Genomic DNA, 14968 nt, shown 5'->3' with positions numbered 1-14968 from the left:
TTTACCTGCCAGGCACTAAGAATAACTGTTTTTGATCATGCGATTCTTATGTTGGGCCTCATGACTCTTCCATTATGGCATTGAGCTGAAAAACAAAAAAAATAGAAAAAAAAGAAGACAAACAGCAATCTGAGATTTTCCTTTGATTTGATCTATTTGCATTCATGTGTTCCTCCAAGCCACTCACGAAGTCCTTTAGCTCCACCACTAACAGACTAACGTATAATAGTACAATGCAACATAAGCTTCGCCATGTGTCCCATTGCCACGGGGCAACAATCCACTGTTCTGTACCTTGCTTCCTTCTCCTCCTAATGCCTTTGTCCTTGAATCTCATAGGAGCCTTGTTAATACACTTGTATTAGGTGAATCAAGCAGCAACGGACTGCAGACAGTGTAAATGAATAGTCAATATTTAGAGATATGGTAAAGGCGTGTTAAGAGACAAGTTTATCTGTGTAAATTGGTGGGTTTTTTCTTGGAATATTCAATCTATAAGAAATATAAGTGCGTGCGTATACAGTGTGTTCTTTATATTTTACATAAGTGCAATTGTGCACATGCTTACACATCAGCGAGCAGAAACCTTGACCTTGCAGAATTGAAATAAGGGAATTGCAGCCCACTGACCAATGGAGGATGGGGGATGTCATCACAGGGCTGAAAAGCTTCTGATTTTCCTCCTCTCCCCGTTCCTATTTTAACCGTGCAGACTGTTCATACCCTCTCCGTGACTGACAAGAGCAGGAGGGGGGAGGTTATACCACTTATCAGCTGATGCGGGACATGTTCTCAGACAGAGCCATTGATTTTATTGATTGATTCATTTGCGGTTTTCCCATATAGTTGCCTGCTTGTAGTTTTTGTCAGGATGGCTGAGCTCATACACAGAGTTATGGAATTTGGGGTTCGGTAGGAACAGAGGAGAGTCATTGTTGTGATTGTGGTACAGAAATGGAAATGTTGAGAAAGCCCGGTATCACATTTATTATGTTTTCCTCCTTCTCTATAGCAGTCTATTGAACAGAAAATATATTTTTTTTAAAATGTAGTTATGCGCAAACATGAAAAGTAAATATATACAGTATATATTCTGTACCATGATCTTCCTTTCTCATGCACGTGGCGTGGAAACTGTCCACATCACTGCACACACGTACTAGACCATACTTACTGGATCACAACTGATACACAGACAAAACCCATTGCCCCTATTGCTCTCTCAGCACACTCAAACAAACACATGCACACTGACCAGATCACACCCCCTCGGGGCTGTGGGGCAGTGCTTGAGCGATGTCTCCCCAGGGGGCTGATATTTTATAGTTTGTGTCCATCAGTGCCGTAGCCCGGGGCGCCAGGGTTGACAGTAAGTGCTCTCAACACCGGTGACACTGATTCATCTGAGCTATGACACAGATGAGAGAGAAGGGGGAGGAGGGATGGCCAGAAAGGGAGTGTAAAACACCTAGACCAGGTTGGACTTGTGTGTTTTGTTTGAAATACCAGGTCCTTATATTCTGTGTTTAAATGAGGACGACGTGTATACTGTACACCTGAGTGTATTCCTGCACATTGTAATGTTACTGCACGCCTAATCATCCTCTCCCCTTTGTGGTGATTAGTACATATAGTTTCATGCATGTTCGCCATAACATACATGGCCATACTATGATATGGCAGTCCAATGTGGGCTCGGCTGGGCTAGACCAGCGAGATTGGCTCGAGGAGGGGACTCCAATCTAACATGGCATTTCAATTTCTCATTCCCCCTCATGGCTGTGCTGTGCACTGCTGCACCTCTTCTACATATATATAGGGAGGACGCCTCTGAACCCCAGCCTTCTGGATGCGCATACTAAGCAATCAATGTGTCACCTCTTCCTGACAATCCTATTTTTTTCATATGGGGGCCATGCTCATTTTTTCTTGTCAGCAGAAGGTAATTTGCTGTATTGTGATTCAGTCCTAAAACTTGGTGACGAGGTGTCTGATAAGTCGCTACCTCCCCCTGTCTCCCCCACTCGTCGCAGCCCCCCTGCATCACCCACAATATGGAAAGACCGAAGGACGCACCCCAACCCCCATCCTATCTACACCCAACCGCACCCCCACACCCCTGTCCCCTCTTTCCACACCAAGCCCAACATAGTTGTATTTGAGGCGGGCTGCTAAATTAGATAAGCTGGGCTGTGGCGCAGCGCCCCTGATTAATAAAAGATGCAGTGCTCCCTGGGGATGGCCCCTCTGAGGGCCGAGCAGAATCTACCCACAGACAATGGAGTTTGCTCGCACACAATGAACAGGAAATGGAGAGAATGAACCAATCATGGAAATATAACATTTAAAGCAGGACTATCCTGTGACCCTCTGTAACATTATGCATGCATCATAATAGATAATAACTAATGTTGGATGTGAAAAAAAGAACAAAAATATTAATATATTCATTTATTTGGGAGGCACATCCTGCTGTTGACATATGTTGGATAGAACTGCTGATTTCCTGCTGTTTTATGACATTCAGGAAAGCATTTGCAAGTCCTTCAGCAGAAATGCTGCAAATTCATGGTCAGTTTCAGTCTTGCCCCTAACAGTGCTCATTTAACATGCTGGTTATTATACATTTTGCCATTGTTAAGGCAGCTACAACTACAGAAATATGAGAGAACCTTAGATATTGGTCTCATCTGGTTTGTTTACTGATAATATTGCTCTGATTATGATGATGAAACCATCTTAGTTAAATGCCAAAAGTAAAAAGTGACACATAGATATATATTTAATTTAGAGGAGGATTTTCTGAATAAAGCTGCAGTCCAAAGTAGGCCATCGCAGTTTGATTTAAATACTATCTTTTATTTCCTGAACATTTGTGTAAACTTCTGGTTATTTCCTACTTTTAAGAGAAGCAAACATGGGTGAGGTGCCTCCCACAGAATGTGTGAGATTGGCAGCAGAGCTGGTGTTTAAATTGATTTAATTTGAATATTCATGCCATATTTAAACCAGTCTAAATGATTTTACAGCAATGGAATGGGATAGGCTTTATAAAAAGCTGGATGTAATAGTTTGAACATGATCGTAATTATTATGGTTACCTTTTACACACAAGAAAAATTCCAATTCGGTTTTCTCAAATCAAATTTAAATTTCTCAATTTATACTGAACTGTCAGAGACACATATTGCAAGGCCTCAAGCTAACAAGCTCCGCATTAGTGATGGAACATGTTTGGTTTTGATTTCACAGGAGTTGTGTGAGGATTCTCCCAATGTGACAAGCCTACACAGGCCTTCTCTCATATTGCTATGGATATTCATAGAGTATGTTTAGAAAAAAATTGCTATCTTAAAGCAACATCTGTACACTTCTACTATAACGCCATGTTGTGTGGGGAAAATTAAACAATGACAAACATCTCGGCCACTGAAAGCTAATTTTTTTGGAATGAGTGTTTAGCTTGTACATTTTTTTGTTGTTTTCTTTTAAATCAATGACTTTACTGGTCCTGAATAAGCGCGCTCATTTAAAATGCAGGCACTATGTAATTATGATTCTCTTTCTGTAGTAGAGCTGCCTTAAAATACAGCTGCAATGAACATCATATAATATAAATTGTTTTGAGAAAGATTGTTCCAGCTAATGTCTGCACATGAATATAATAAGATTTTAAGAGAAAAAATAACTTCCTAAACCAAGACGTGTGCTAAATGTATATCTTTTTTTAAAAACAGATGCTCAGCTCTTAGTTTTCCCACCCACAGCATCGTGTTGTCACGTCACTTTATTCCTGCATCAGGTCTATTCACATTCGTCACCTAATGGCTTTGCTACCAGGAGGATATTATCCCTCTCACTACTCATGTTTATAAGACAGCCAGTACTGATCCAGTTGCCTATGGAGACCACTGAAATCAAGGATGTACAATCATCCGGATTTGCTTTCCAAATTTGTCCTGTAAATTGTGCATTAAAGCTGTTCATATTTAGTACTCACATAATAACACAAAAGCATCCACCGAAACCTGCTCACCCAATACCGACAAACAGGTTTACTGGGCAAACGCGGAGCTACATCAGCACCAAACAGTCAACATGAATCCATTTACACACAGCCTCATGTGTGCGCATGTGCACTCATGCAGCCACACGGCGTCAACAGACATGTTCCCCCGCCGCTCCGCTCTGTTCCGTGTTGTGTGATTGCCGCATGGATCATGAACACCAGAGCATTTATCTTTAAATAACCTCCACCCCTTGTCGCTACCGAACAATAGCGAGACGCTTCTAATTTTCTGCAAGATAATGGTAGTCATATTGAGACGAAAAAGGTCAAGGGTTGGCTTGTGAGGTTCTGATTGGTTCGGAGCATCACGCTGCCCCGGGAGATAAAATGGAAAGTGATATTTCATTTATAGCACTACCCTTCCAAACTGCATAGCAATTTTAGGTGATAGCTCCATGAGGAGGCCCAGTTCTGCAATGATTAGGATGTATCTCCCAGTCAAACACTTAACGCTAAAATGGTTGGTCTGATGTCTTGCATCTGCACTTTTTTGCTGGGTTCTTTTTTTTACGATCAAAAGCATCTGCTATGTAGTTTTCCTCACGCTGTTTTTAATATTTAGTGATTCAAATTTTCACCTAACCCCCTACAACCGGAAAAGATTGATGGCTTTTGTTAATGCATATGTATAAGATGTACATATGCAGTTGAACCTGCCTTTGACCTTCATCTGCTCACTTGTATTAAATGAGCTACTGCTGTTCACTCGGCAGTGTAGTGCTTTAAAAAAAATAAATAAGAAAAATGTTTCTTGTTCAAGTAGATACTCTAAGTTGAAACACTCAATGCATTGATTCTCAAGCCTCCATATATCATTACACATAAAATGCCTTATTCTGTACATGCTTCAATTGAGATGAGGGGGAATGTCGCTCAAGTGAAGTGGATGAACTTAACTCATTTTATTTAATTTTTTTTTCGAGTTCTGTGGTAGCCTGGTGTTGTTCACAGAATGCAATATATAATTCATGCTTTAACCACAATGGTTAGAAATCACTATTACTGGTCCGTAAATGTATCGGGGACCAGACTTTGGCTGACACATGTGACATATACCAGAGAGCCTAGAGGATGCATATAATCATATCTCCAAAACACTGCACATTGCTAAACCCATTACACACCAACAAATAATAAATCAATGAAACTCTGTCTCTTAATAGAGATGTCCCTGACACCTACAACACATTTATGACATACTGTGCACATACACATCATGCGTTGTATTATATAAATTCCCAAAAGCTTCATGGACCAACAACAGCAGGGGAACAAGCATTTGTCTTGCTTTTTGTTTTGTTTTGTTTCACCTTGCTTGGCAGCTTTTGCATAATCTCTTTGGCCTGGTTTCTACATTTTGTTGTTATTCCAGCCTGAGGGCCAAATGCATCACACATTATCCAGTGACCCAAACTGCATTTCCCAAAGAGCAGTCCAGCCAGTGGGAGTGGCCTGAGCTTGTTGAGGAGGCTGCCCTTTAAGGTCATTACAGTGGTCATGTGATAGGCCAGCAGAGCCCCCTGGGCCACATGACAAACCGAGCTGCCAGGCCGAGGTGTGTGTCAGGGGTGTTTTTCCACAAAGCATTCTATAAAAGTGTAACTGGGCTGTATTTGCCCTTTCCTCCTGCTATGCGTTCAGCCAACAGGCCCCTGAAGATCTCTTAAAAAGTGCTGATCCACAGAGCTGGGCTGGTGCTCTTGTAATCCTTCTAGCTCTGCTCCAACTCCTCCTCCTCCTCCTCCTCCTCCTCCACGATCCCACCCTCTGTACCTGCTGCCTCCTCTCTCACATTCCCTCACTGTCTCCTGCTGATGCATTGCTCTGATGTGAGCGACAAGGTGATGGGTTGGAGGGGCTTGTTTGGGCCCCGAGCTAATTACCGCACATTAGAGCATGACTAAATAAATCTTAAGTGCCGCTAATTGCTTGGCAGTGAAAACAATAACTGTGGTACTTGCCCAGAGGCTCCGGGGTAGTGAGGGGCTGGGGCACTGGGGACCAGGGGCCCTGGCACCAGGCCAGCAGAAGACACCAGCACCATCAGTCAACTCCCTCACCCCCTCTCTGCCTTCATGTTAAAGTCACACACCACTTGGCACTGTCACTACATGCACCATATGCCCCACACCCAGTCCCTGACACACTCCCTGCAGCCCCTCACCAGCAAAGAATAAGCCATACATGACAGGCACAGACTGCAGAGCCATCATACATCACTGCATTAATAAACATGAATTAGTAATGGCACAATTAGATGGGGTTGTTCTGACATTTACTAGTACAATAATGGTGTTCTCCTCTTTACAAGCCCCTTTGGCCTGAGCTACAGCGCCATCAGATCTCAGACCTTCAGATGTGAGGGCTTGAGGGGGTAGAAATGTCTTGCTCAGCATGTGTCTCGGTCAGAGCAACAAAAAACTCATCTCAGAGATCCATTTCAAGATTGTTTATTCTATCGATATATGTAGGATGTTTAAAAACATATCAATATCCGTATCAGCCTAAAAAATGTACGCCGTGTGTGTTTGTTCCTCTCTTAGTTTGCATTCTGTCGTGTGTGAGGAAGACGGATGAACAGCCCGCGCTGCCTATCAGATCTCCTGTGGCCCAAAGGTATGTTCAACACAGTCCCAGCAGCCCTACCACACTGAAAGGGGCATCACAAAGCCTTTCACTCTGCCACAGCACTCAGCAAAGACGTGAGCCGCGAACTGCAGATGAGTGACAGAGAGAATTCAAAAAATTCTTTCTACTTTCTGAATATTACTTTCCCAAACATTATGCGAAGGCCTTTCCAAGTAGTCTTCATTCAGAGCGGGTAAATGTGGAATTGTGTCCAACACAAAGAGACTCAGGCAGCACAGTCTCCGCACATCTTCATATTCTGTCTGATCTACAGAAAAAAATTATATATAGAATATATAGAAATATATATCTTTTTTATCCCTATATCATAATAATCATGAAAATGTTATGCATTACCTGCGTTTAAACAATTTCCTTAACCAAATTAGGGGTTAGGAGTAGTTTATGTGTATTTACCGTCTGATGATTTAACACAAAATAAGGTATCATCAAAGGAATAATATACCTTTCAATCAAGGCTCATCAACATAAAGGTACTGGTCACAAACATTAGCCTGAAAGCAGAGTACCCATTGAACAATACAGAGTGATCAAAGCTCATAGGACTTCTGTTATTTAATTTTTTCCTTTCTTTAGCTGTAATTATTTCTTCTAACTTGAAGTTTGAATACCCAAATAATGACAGGGGTGAATAGTGATGTGATCTCAGTGTCACATGTCTCCTCTGCCACTTTGTGATCCTCCCTTTCTCTCCTCAACCAGTAGCTTCTCATTTGCACTGTCACTCTTCTGCAGTGTTTTTACTGCTTTCCCAGGGGACTCGTGCGCTTTTGTTAGCTTTTCTGTGAACACACACAGCCTAATTGGTTGATTAGTTCAGGTTGACTGGCCTGTTAATTGAAAAGTAATTTAGATTTGATGTGTCTAATGAAGATCCTAATTTATGGTTTGGCACTCATCCAAGGGTTTGTTTTTGAGAGTCGGAATCAAACAAAAAGGATGAAAGGAAACAAGAAAATGATTCAGTGTGTCAGCGCCGCTTTGATAGCACATGAATTAAGTCTTTGTGTAAGGTGATAACACTTAAGAGTCTTTCTCCCTGAAATTAAACTGATATAGACAATCATGAGGCACCGATATTAAAAAATAAATAATAATACATTAAAAATATATATACATTGAAGGTTAGTGTGTGTTGTTTGGACAGAAATGTTGGATTATTTATCTGTACCTTTTAATGTATTGACCTCATATACTGGCTGTAAATAATTCACAAAAAATACAAAAATAAAAACACTGTAGAGCCCAACCACTTGCTAAGCTGTACATAGGGGGAATGTTGTATCTATAAATATATATCAAAACTCAATTCAAGAAACCAGCATACAAACTTTGAAGACTAGCACCCATATTTAGCTATTTACAATGTGAGCCATAGAGTGCCGCAGGAATAAGTACTAAAACCTGGAAAGAGTGAGCATTTTTTGTGAAGTCAGTGGGTTTTTTATGGTTACCACAGGCTTAGGATGTTTTCACGTTTTATTCTATGACATAAAATCCATCATTAAGTACCTGAAATATAAAGTGTTCACGTTTCTTCAAAATGCTGGTTGCGCACAAGTGGCGTAATGAGACTACAGAAATGTGTTGGGGACATTATCATAAACGGGTGTTTATTTTCTGCAATAATCCACAATACAGGCTTTTTGTGGCGGGAGCCAGGGCGATGCTAACTTCCAGGTTAGCCAACAAAGATACATCATCCCTGCAGCGCTCCATTGCTTGAATTTTGTAATAATTCAGCTTCCTTCATTTATGGCACAAACTGATGTCGGGCACAGCGTTGGTATTGCAGGTAGTACACACTTTATAAGCAAAATTTGAACTGCGACTGTACAAACCATAAAGGTTTCTCTTAAGTAAATGCGATATATTGTGTTTGCTTATTAACAATGCATTTTACCTGTATTTGAGTCTCTTAATGATCAAATATCGGAGGCACATTTGCTAGTATGAATCTGGATCAGATGTCAGACCTGTGACCATTGGCTTTTTCTCTATTCTCTATTCATCCTTCGCTGAAAAAGAGCCTTCTGCAACTGATATACTCAATGTAGGTTACCACTCAATGATAATGAGAAAAATTCATGTTTGCTGTCGCCACGCCGAACACCCAATCTGTGCTTTGTTTACAATGGACAACTTTGATGCGGTCACGCTCGTACTGTGATGTTTACCATCCTCTCTTCACTTAAACGTCAATTGAGTCTCCGTGGTTACCATTACTTAACTGTACCTGAGCTACATTCGCCAAACGAGTCTAGCTCGAAGTGCAAGTACAGATACATGACTCTGAATGAACAGCTGCGTCCCAATTCCACTATATAGATTAATGTATGTCACATTTTGAATAAGTATAGTGTGTTTACATTGGAAGAATTATCAAATTTACTGAAAGAGGAAATATTCATACATTATACATTCTGAATTTGCATGATTTGTTTGAGTGTGGTGTGTGGATGGAGGTTAGGCAGCTTTAGGAACATCGCAGCACACATAACACAAAAATAAATCAATAAAGATATTAAAGCTGCTGTAAGTGATATTTTTTATTACGATAAGTGTTAAATTGTCTTGTTTTCCAACAGTAATCACTGTTATAGTGGTCGGTCAGTAACCATGTCTCTCCTCCCAATGCTTATGCAGTAAAAGAGAAAAGGCATTTGCTGGCATCCCTGCTCACTTTATCCAATCAGGACAGAGAACTCCATGAAGAGGCGGTCCTGTCTGCTCGTGAACATGCAAATAGCTGGATCCACCTGTTTGCTGCTGTCTGGCGATTACCGCTACATGTTCATGTGTTGACGTAGAGAGGAGGGAGGGGATCACTAACTGTAGAACGGACAGGAAGTTAGCTAAAACGACAACACCACTTAAAGCAGCTTTAAATCTTAAAAAAAAAACATTCTCGCTGTTTTTCGACCTAATTTGAAAATGGCAGTTCCAAAATCCCAGTTTAATTGATGCCTCTTGACGACTATCTTGTATAATTTCTCGTCATTGCCTTGCAGTGAGGTAGCGGGACATAGCCAACGATATGTTTTGTCACACACTTTGCACATGCTTTGCATCATGTACTGCACAATAAAGTTTTAATATACTATATAAAATAACATTTTATTTAACAAAACTATATGTAGAAAGTTTATGTGCGAATATTCATTATTTTAATTCAGCAGCATGTTCACAGGGGAGTGAACCTAGGGAACCTTTAGAGTGAAGGCCTCTGAGTCTCCCCACACCAGAGCTCCAGTGACTTTATGAGCATCAAGGTCCTTCCTCCCCCACAGTTTGGAGGAATATATCTCCCCTCAAATCCGCAATTATGCACAAGGAAGTCACATTTAAAATCAATCAATGGAAACTTGATTTCCCTTCAGCATTGAGGGGATGATCCCAAAAGCCTTTTGACTCGTCCTCCAGTGCTGCGCAGCTTCGGGCCTTGAATCAAACATTCATTGCTGTTGCTGAGTGGTCCATTCAGTTGTCTGTTCAGTAAAATTCCAACAAAATTCAAAATATAATAAAGATTAAATCCAATTGCCAGAAGAATATCCCAAAGCCAACTTGATCCACACAAGTTCAAAACAGCAATAATGTGTTACTTGCCACAGTTAACACCACCGTCTTGCAGCCATTTTCATCTTTGAGTTTGAAATCAGTTTTAGGTTTTACATTCAGCTTGATCGAGGATGTTCCTATAACTTCCTCCGTGGATGTTTGTATCCAGGATGTCGGCCATTCCTTTCAGTCGTTGATTTTCTCAGGAATTTCCAGTTTTGATTTTACTGTAGCAGCTGAGCTCATGAGATGTGCTGGGCCTTCCCCGTCCCATGTTGTCACCAAGGCAGACTGCACATTTTTGAGACTCCAGCTACTTCTGTTCAGTTTTTTTCTAGACAAAGCATAAAAAATCAAACTACAATCAGTGATGAATTAATCAGGATAATTCATTTTTCTTTTTTCTTTCCGCGCAGAACGTCTTAATCACCCATCATCTGCATCCCCTACCTCCCTATGAACACAATCCCTTTGAACCTCATGCATTCATGCACACTTACGCACATGCAACAATGTACCTGACAGTGCTACGTAGCAGGCCAAACTAGTGCAGGCATTAGCAACCTGAGGTGTGGGAATCGCCCCTTTGTTGCACACATAAACATTTCTTCGCACTATTTCTCCATCTGTCACTTACCCGCATACTTAACGCGGTAGTCATTAGTCGCCCTCACCCTACCTCCCTTAATGAGAAAGCAATTACCATAGGTTTTCCCCCAATCCCAGTGGCCTGGCAGCGTTGTCCGAAACCTGCCTTCCCACCTGCCTTCAGCTCTGCGTCTGCTTCTCTCTCAGATTCGCTTCTCTTCCCTTGCACCTCTTCTCCCTTTCACTGTGGCTGCAGACTCTCTCTCTTTCTCCATCCTCTCTGCAGCCTCTCTCGTTCGCTCCTCCCATCTCTGAGCTCTAGGCTGCTCTGGGTTTTAGACGGATCACTCTCACAATGGTTGATCAATACAGGTATTGATCCACTGGCAAAATGTTTATAAAATCATTCTGGGCAGCTGCAGTGCAGTGGGGAGGGGAGGCGGGGCGACGAGAGGGCCAGCATGCCATGCCATTCGCCTACGAGAGAGCCAGCGTGAACCCGATTGGCTGTCTGTCTACCCGCCTTGCCAGGAAGAGGGCTGGCATAGTGTGCGTTTCTTTGTCATTGTTGCTCGGTATACCACAGCCCTCCCTGGCTTACGCTGCTAAACTTTCCAGACCACCAAAGCAGAGTGCGGCAGTTTAACCTTTTCGCTGCTCGATGTTGACTGCTTGCCAAGCGGTGGCACCCGCTCCCTCTCCTTTCGCATCAGCCAAGAAATTAATTTGCATAAATTAGCAGGCTGCAGGCAATCCCGGTCTAATGATCCACTGTCATTTCATGTCCGCTTTCTCTCCCATCTTAGCGGGAAAACACTTTTTCTCCATTATGCCGCCCTGGTGCTTTCCTGTCCACATGCCCACTGTGGGAAATGTGTCACCTCAGACAGCTTGCCCCTATTTCACAAACATAAACCAACATATGCACACATAACAGGTCTCAGCAGGTGTAAATACGGGGAAGCTCCTGGGCAGGCGGTGCGCAGAGGAACACGTATCCACAGCATGTCCCAGCTGCACTGTCATGAGGGAACAGGGAGCAGTCTGGGGACAGGACTTCCCCCCTGGCTCTCATCCTCGCCTCCCTCTGGACTCGCACACTTTGAAGCTTACCGTTAATGAAAGGACTCCGCTCCAGTCTCTATTGTGGGGATCATTAGCGACATTAGCAGAAACACACCAACCACAGTCGGCTGCCGTGCTCCTTCCGCAGTGAAAACACACTGTTGCTCCACTTGGGAATGCTACTGACAGGCCGGCTAACTCAAACATTGGAACGCTTTAGCAGTAAGCTAGATAGCAGATTCAAGTGGCGCAGTTTATCAAAGGCTTTGTAATCCGGGGAGGGGCTTTTTTCTTATGTCTTGTTGAGTGATGATGTATGAGATGTTTCTCTACACAGAGAAGATAATTGCAGTGTGGAGTGCAGTGTGGTGTAACTTTTTCCAGAACGACAACTCATGTTGAACCAGACTAACATCTGTCAGCCATAAGGCCAGGCAGCCTCTGTGACCCAGAGTCAACCTCGCCCCTCTGGGGTGTGTGGCTTTGTCTGTCCCCCTCCCTTTCTGGAACCCATCCTGGACCCAGATGCCCAGACACTGGCCCAAACCACAAAGTCTGGGCCTGCCCCAGCCCATCTTCCATCAAAGAGCAGCGTTAAGCTAATTATGGGAGATGATACGTGTGACAGTAGCTGTCTAAGCGGTGCGTTCTTTTAATTAGCAGCTGCAGTTGTTCCTGCTTGGCGCATGTCGAGGAGGACCTCCTGGATTAGGCCTCATCCAGTTTACGAAAGTCCCAGGAAAATGATCAGCACACATGCACACGCAGACGGACACATGGCTTCGTAAACACGTGCTGGAAGTGTCAGTCACACATACGCTGGAGAGTGGTAATTACTCTAACACATCCAGAACTGGCCACAGCCCATTCATTACCATAACATGTTGTAATGAAGTTTAATCCCTCATCATGTTGTCTGTGGTTGGGGAGTGGTGTGTGGCTGTTATCCTCCGCTGCTCCAGATGTCTTCCAGACTGTCTCTCTCTAGTGCTGCACTAGACTGAAGACATGTCATTCAGCATCCCACCTTTAGCCATTTCCTTCTTTTTTCATCCCTGTTTTTTCCCTTGTAAATTCATTTTGACCTCATCCATCTTTGTTTCTTCCCTCCTCCCATATCTCATTTTTCACCCTCTGTTCCTTCTTCCACACACCCCACCATCTCTAAGAGAGTGTGTTATTTATTTCATCTGAATGCAGGGGCTCTTTGGTGCATGCTTCTCACAGTAATCAATTTCAGCTCAGACAGCATAACCAAACAAAGCACTGCACTCATTTCAGCATGGGCATAGATGTAACCCATCTCTCTCATTTTCTCCCTCCTGCTCCTTCATTGGAAGACATTTTGTTCTCACTCTGATGCCATTATGTCAATCACTGCAGACATGCGGTGATGTGTGAATGCAGCTGCTAAATGAGTCATGGCAAGCAATGATCATTAGAGACTAGAGAGTTTGCATCTGTTAATGTATATGTCAGTTTTGTTGCTTATGGTTGTCATCTTTCAGTCTGTGTGCACGCACTGAAGTTTCTCTGTTTTGACTCTGTTTTATGGCTTTTGTGATACACAAGTGTGTGAGCAGCATGCTCAGCATTTTCAGAATATCCTTGTCCTCACTGGATGACAACATGCGTAGAGTGTACACAAGAAGCAGGTTTCTCCCGCGACTGTATGAATGAGAACAGCTCGACCTGCTAGCTCCTCTGTATCCTTTTCTCTGCCAGCCATCCTCTTTGTACAGCAGTCGAGACCACCAGTTAATGCAGCCGCTGGATTGGCCTCTTTCCTTGCTCTGCTTTTATTGATTTCAGCCAGACACAGAGACAGACAGAAAGAAAGGGCCTTTTCAGGAAGAAGTTAAATGGTCAAGTAGCGGGTGGAGGGTGGCTTTCACCACTTTATTGACGAGGTGGAAAAATGTCACTATTATGGAGGCTCTTGCAGCAGATAGCGAGCTGATTGGATGAGTGCCCCCAGGTCAGAGTGGAGCGCGTTCCCCCTGCAGCCAAACGAGAGCAAATAAAAGGGCAGAGGAATCCGCTTGAACTGGAGGTGAGGTTTCTCTCCACCAGGCCTCTCTTTAGGCAACATTTCTCTGGGTGTATAAGGCAAAGTGCTCAGGATTTGGACCGAGGGCTGATCCCTGGTGGACTCCTTCCCTCTGAACTCTCTTCTCAAAGCACTCTGGGCTTGCAACTTATCATAGCTCTAGGGACTTCCGTGTTTTATATGTTACACAAATCCGTGATACTCGCAGATGCTGAACAGGCTGTAAACTACAGCAAAGGGTGACTGATGAAAAAATTAATGAGGAATATAGAGACTGAAGGTGGTGATCACACAGAAACACGTCCGTGTAGATGCAGCCATTTTAATGATGCCAAGGCAGACAGAATTTGGCAAAATGGCTGACTGGCCTGACATGTATGAGTGATGTGATGCCCAGAAATTCAGAATACTTTGGATCCCTTCCACACATGCACCGAGGCATACATAGAAATGTGTCTGACATGTTTTCTGCAATAAAAGTTACCCATTACATTAAAATCCTAATCCTTCTCCTTCATTATGAATATACAAATATTTTTCATTTCAAAAGTTTAACTGCTGGACACAAGATGTCTCCTACTTTACTATAGTGTCCATTCTTAGTGTATGTGCACTGGAGGCTACAAGTTTCCACGCTCACTGGTGTTTGCTAAATATTAGACCAGGATTGGCTCCCAAACCATTTGTGATGTCACAGATCAGCTCATAGGCCTCTTAAAATCAGATTTTCAATGAGCACAGAGCAAATTTACACTGTCAACAACGAAATGTGGAAACAGTTTTCTAGTGTCAAACTCAGCACATACATCATTCCACACAGTGAAGCCCAAACTTTCAACTGTGCGAACATGAAGTAATACATATTTTTGACTGCACTGGGACTTTAAGTTTTATGGATCGGGATAAAGCAAAGCATGATGCTAGAGAGGAGCACACATCTGGCTCACTGTATCATAAGAATTTGGGCAGGTGTCACTGAAGTCCAA

At 42.8% G+C, this 14968-nt stretch overlaps 1 protein-coding gene across 8 annotated transcripts in view; it reads left to right on the top strand.

Annotated features, from left to right (window-relative positions):
- zfhx3b (zinc finger homeobox 3b) overlaps positions 1-14968 on the top strand; it is a 344728-nt gene that overhangs the window by 159827 nt on the left and 169933 nt on the right. For all 8 annotated transcript variants that reach the window (XM_084357811.1, XM_084357810.1, XM_084357812.1 and 5 more), the window contains one exon: positions 6613-6685. The gene's annotated coding sequence lies outside the window, so the exon portion shown is untranslated. The remainder of the gene's footprint in view (positions 1-6612; positions 6686-14968) is intronic.

The sequence above is a fragment of the Pagrus pagrus genome (assembly GCF_965226575.1).
Source record: "Pagrus pagrus genome assembly, chromosome: 1".
In the NCBI taxonomy this organism is placed as follows: Eukaryota; Metazoa; Chordata; class Actinopteri; order Spariformes; family Sparidae; genus Pagrus; species Pagrus pagrus.
The sequence above is the reverse complement of the archived record's forward strand: the minus strand, read 5'-3'. Positions and strand labels throughout refer to the sequence as shown.